The following is a 5,476-nucleotide window of genomic DNA, read 5'->3' as shown; positions in this document are numbered from 1 at the left end:
TTTGAGGAGTAGCCATGATCTGCCTACGTTCAAGAGGGATCTTAAAACCCACCTGTTTCCTAGAGTAATGTAGCCAATTTCATTTGATGATTGGATATGGTCTCAGCGCCAGGATACCCTTCTGGGTGACAGCTGCGCTTAACAAGCATTAAATACATACATACAATGCCACCCTTGTAGGAACCCCAAAAGTCCACCTTTCCCCAATTAAATCTGTCCTCAATCTGGCCGCCAGACTTATCTCTGAATGTAAACAATTTGATCACATTTCTCCTATCCTCAAAAACCTTAACTGGCTCCCAATCGAAGGTAGATCCACCTTCAAGATGGCATGTATTACTCACAAAGCCCTTCACCAAAACACCCCCTCTTACCTCTCAGACAAACTACAAAAAGCTGGTTGCTCCAGGTCCTTGAGAAGCACCAACGCCCTTGTCCTCATCCCCCCGAGACTCAAATGTAAAAAGACACAATCACATGCTTTCTCTGGTAATGCCCCTACGATCTGGAACTCTCTCCCCAAAGATCTTCGCTGCAACTCATCCTTCCCTCTCTTCAAAAAAAGACTCAAGGTGCTTCTTCTCAACAAGTATTGGGGTACCTAACATCTCTTTAATGATGTAGTCCTCTGTTTTATTCTCCTCAACCCACCCCTTCTCTCTCACTTTCCTTTTCGCCCCCCTCTCCCTCTACCCCTCTCTCTCCTATCTTTCATCCATCCCCTGCTCCCTCATTTATACCTAATTACTCTCTTTCCTCAATTCCCTCGTCTAACTGAAAGACAGTTTCCCATGCGAGTTGTTATTCACTTTGTAATTGTGTTTAATTTTTTTGCTTCATGATTTTTATCTGTCTGTAAAGCGCTCTGATACTCCTAGGTCCAGTAGCGCTATATACAACCTTTAAAATAACAATAAAAGAAAATAAATAAACTTTCATTCCACTGATTTCTACCTAAATCCAGATCATGTTTCCCCTCAGGATTATTCATAGTGTTATGTAATATCCAGTATTCTTTGGGGTAGCTCAGTGAGCTATATATTCGCTTCTCTCATGTCTGTGTCACCTGCAGTTCATAGATTTAAATCCCTGGTAAGGCTGTCTGAGCTTTTCATTCTCATGAGCACAATAAATTTAAAACCATTATGTTAGATAACAGTGAAATTTGGTTTTGCAATGCTACAAATTGCAAAGAAGATGGTATCAAGTGCTGCGGCAATTTTGTAAAAAGATTAGTGCTGGGGCTCTCTTCAGGAGGCAGCTTCCATCGGCCCATTTCTCTTGTTTGCGCCACCTAAAACAGAAGCCATGTAACCTAGAAGTGGAGAGAGAATGTGGTGTAATGGCCAGAGCTGCCGAGCTCGGAGCTGGAAACCAGGTTCGAGTCTTAGCGTTGGCTCAATATCTTATGACTCACTTAATCTCCCTGTGCCTACCAAAAATGAATGTGTCCTTTACTGGTGCTGAAGCGCCGGTGATAATGATTAAGTGCCGCAAACCACTGGCTCAAATTAAGCACTGATTCAATGCTATCCAAGTCCTGATAACTACTCTCTTCCCTTCATGTAGAATAATTATTTTGCCATGTATTTATCCCTCCTGTTTTCTTCTTTCGGGTCCTTCTTTTGCTGGCCACACACAACCTTTTCAAGTTTAACACTTAGGTGCATCAGCAGATCATCTTTCCAATAAGATATCTGACAAGAAGACACACAAAATGGCCAGGGAATTTCCATTGCCAGTTTAACAAGCAAAACTATCCTGAAGGCACAGAGGATGAACCATATCCCTTCCATCTTGTTCACAGGATGCACATGTTACTCCTTCCAGCCTTTGTGCACAGGCTTCAGAGCTCCAGGGAGAGGTGCTGAAGCTGAAGTAGAAATTCCCAAGCCTGGTCCCAATAAAATCCAGTTCATCCACTGGCAAAATCCATACCCTTAATCTCACTGATGTAAACCTGCAATATTTACTCACACTCCTAATGAGATTACTCATGCGTATATCTGACAAGCAGAGGAAATTAACCCACCTGCCCCAGATATTCCAAATTAACACTTTGGTGATACCCCTGCTTCACTCTGCGCAAGGCAGGGCCATATCTACCATTAGCTATGTACACAACTGTTAATCATGTTTTTTTTTTTAAACAGAGTTCTGAGACAGATTGGAATCTTGTTGCCATGATGTGTCTCTCTGGGGCCATGGAAACCTCTGGAGTCTTAGTGAAGTAAAATCGGGGTTCCCAAGGCCTACACGCTCCGGAGATAACCCACTTACACTCAACAACTGTTGGCACGGAAACTGTAAAAGGCAAAGAACAAGTTTATTAAGACCCCATGGGGTGGTGGTACACTCAAACAGCACCCTTCGGTAATGCAAGAGGTATCACACCGAACACCGGTGTGACCCCGTTTATATACAGTTTTGGGGTAATAAAAGATAGGCGGCACAAGTTAAGACACATTTTAAGGACATATATGGTCATGTTTGGAATACTGCCAGCTCATTGGAGGGGGGCACAGCTCCGCTGGTCAGTTTGGTGCACATTCCTGAAGGCTTGCGGGTCAGCTAGAATTGCGCATGTGCGGCTTGACCAGTACTAAAAATAGCCTGTTGCCGGGCAGATTGGAATGGTCAATGGAACGGACAACGGACTAAAGGGCACGCTGGCCACGAGGCCGCTCATGATCTAAGATGGCCGCTGCAACATTCAAAATGGCGTTTTCATATATAGCCAAGTTAAGGAGGACAACGTGTAGGTTCAGCTAATCGCTAACGCGGCCGGGCCATTTACGACAGACGACCCTTTTAGCGTTTAGCTGAATCTACCTCATAGTGAACATAATCAGGATGTTCGTCCTCGATGTCTATTAACATTATTTGTGTTACCTCTTTGTGAAGCATCATTTTGTCATGGGCAAGAGCTCGCCGTGATGGTATGCAAGCTGATAAACACATTGAACATAAAGCTGGGCCACATTGGATACATAGGCATATGAAAAACATGGCTCCCACAAGTATACAAAGAATCGTCAACAGTTTCCAGCCCCAAGTTGCAAGCATGGACCAGAACCATCCCGAAAGTGTCCAAGTTCCATTGTCCGGGTGTATCTCAGCTGCAATTTTATGAAGCTTGGAGATGGCATCATACACGGATGGAGAATTGTCCGGGATATATACACAACAGCTGCTTCCGATAATTCTGCATGCCCCCCCACGATCAGCCAAAACAACATCCAATACCATCCTATTTTGGAGGGTGACAATCCTGGAAATCTGTAGTTCCTCGGTAATATTCCCCAGGGCAATAGCAGTGTCATTCGCAACAGCCTCGACAACACGTGTCAGTCGTCTGATTTTCCGGCTGTTCAGTGCAGCCCCCACAAAGGAGAATAGTCCCAGATTAAAGTCCACATACTGTTGCAATGCAGTGTCTGTTTGGTCAATATCCTCCAGGACAACAGTTCGTTTAACCCTATTCAGGACGAAGTCATGGTACAGGGTGTAATCATTGTGATACATGGGAGGGGCATTGAATACAGGAGGTAACACAAACGATACGTAGCACGTGCCCAACCACCCCAATGGAAGCTGATGGTAGCCCTTCGTTCCACAGATAAAATATGTATTTCGTGATGCAACAAATGAAATGCCATTCGGGCTATCAAACGTGAGAGTGGTATTACATTCGCTTTTCCCCACTGCAATCGAGCCCTTGTTCCTAATACATAAATCGGCTTTTGTAGCAATAACATTTATAACATGGGCACTAGAGACATTGATGTTCCGCTGATTGCTGTATACACGTGGGGCAGACACATTATCAGGCCTATACTCTTCCCATTCGAAACGAGTGCCCTCAGCCCGGGGAAACCCATCCTTGTCATGGGAACATACTTTATTCAAGCGGAAAAGCACCCCCCCTTTGGTTGGCCATCTCAGAGTAAAGAGGAGGGTGTACCAAGCGTTGCATGACCCATTATGCGAAAACGGGAGTGGAATAAGTGGGGTGCCCCCTCTCTTCTGGTGCCCTGGCAACATCCCACACACCCAGCAATTTGAGGTATTGGTCATGTTATGTGTGTGGTGAAGAATCTGAATGAAGCTGTTATTTAAGTATGTTTGGCGGTGGCGCTCTTCATGAAAGGGCAGTGTAAAATGAAAATGTTCAGACGGAGCCGGGGTAGTCGGCAGCAAATGTTCACGTACAGGGACCACAAGTTCGACTACCCAGGCTATAACAGCTATCACTACAATAGTCAAAACAAAGAGAAAGGCACCCAATATTTTCTTATCACGAGATGCCGTTGATGCCATAGTCCAAAAATGTTCGTGCAAAGTCTCAAATAGCACAAATTGTTCACAAAGTCTCAGATACACGTACGTGTATACCTAAAAAAGAAAAATACGGTGCTGAACTCCGAGGTAGCCGTTGTTTTCTTCTCCGGGCCAAGACGGGTGTCGCTACTCTGGCAGAACTGATCCCCCCCCCTTGGAATTCCCGGTTTCCGTTTCACAAACCTGGAGCGGTAACCAACCAGTCATAAAAGGCAAAAAAAATCTTCTTATCGTGGACGCAAGTTGTAACGCTCTCTTCCGGTAGTAGCTTGGTCCGGGAAGGCTCCCTCACCTTCGGCCGACGTCACAGCTGGGCTCTTTTCTTTCTCCAAGATCTCCTTATAATCAGTCAGCACAGCAGGAGTCACCAGATCCGGAGAGACACGGCGACAATGTGTTGAATGTACCCACCGCTTCCTGTTTGTCACTCGCACTGCGGTGCGGGTCGCAAGGAGGACCTGCTCGGGGCCCTTCCACCTGGGCTCCAGACTGCTTGCTCTCTCAAACGAGCGTATCATCACATAATCGCCAGGGCGGAGATCATGGCCCTCTCCAGTAGAGTTGTCAGGGAGCGCTTCTCGAACCTGTTGATGAATAGAGAGCAAATCATTTGTTAATTGTGCCAAATAATCATTCATCATAACACAAGGCACATCATGTATTAATCGCGGCTTGGGCACCCCCCAGATATTCATCGGGCGGCCAAACACCACCTCATAAGGCGTGAGGCCAGTTCGTGAGTGGGGTACTGATCTAAGAGAGAGCAGTGCTAGCGGCAAAGCGTCTGGCCACTTCAACGATGTAGACGCCACAATTTTGGCCAGCTTAAGCTTCAACGTAGCATTGTACCGCTCGACCAAACCTGCTGACTGAGGGTGGAATACAGCGTGGAACTTCTGCTGAATCCCTAACCCCTTCAGTACATATTCCACGATCTTTCCAACAAAATGGGGCCCATTATCGCTCCACAAAAATTTACAAACTCCAAAGCGAGGAAAGAATTCCTTAAGCAACACCTTAGCTGTTGTCAAAGCTGTGTTGTCTTTCGTGGGGTAGGCCTCAACCCATTTGCTAAAAGCACATACCACCACTAGGACCTACTTCAGGTTGTTGCAGCGCTCGAGTTGGATGTAAT

This window comes from Lissotriton vulgaris, chromosome 9, assembly GCF_964263255.1.
Source record: "Lissotriton vulgaris chromosome 9, aLisVul1.2, whole genome shotgun sequence".
Taxonomy (NCBI): Eukaryota; Metazoa; Chordata; class Amphibia; order Caudata; family Salamandridae; genus Lissotriton; species Lissotriton vulgaris.
Note: the sequence above shows the minus strand (reverse complement) of the source record.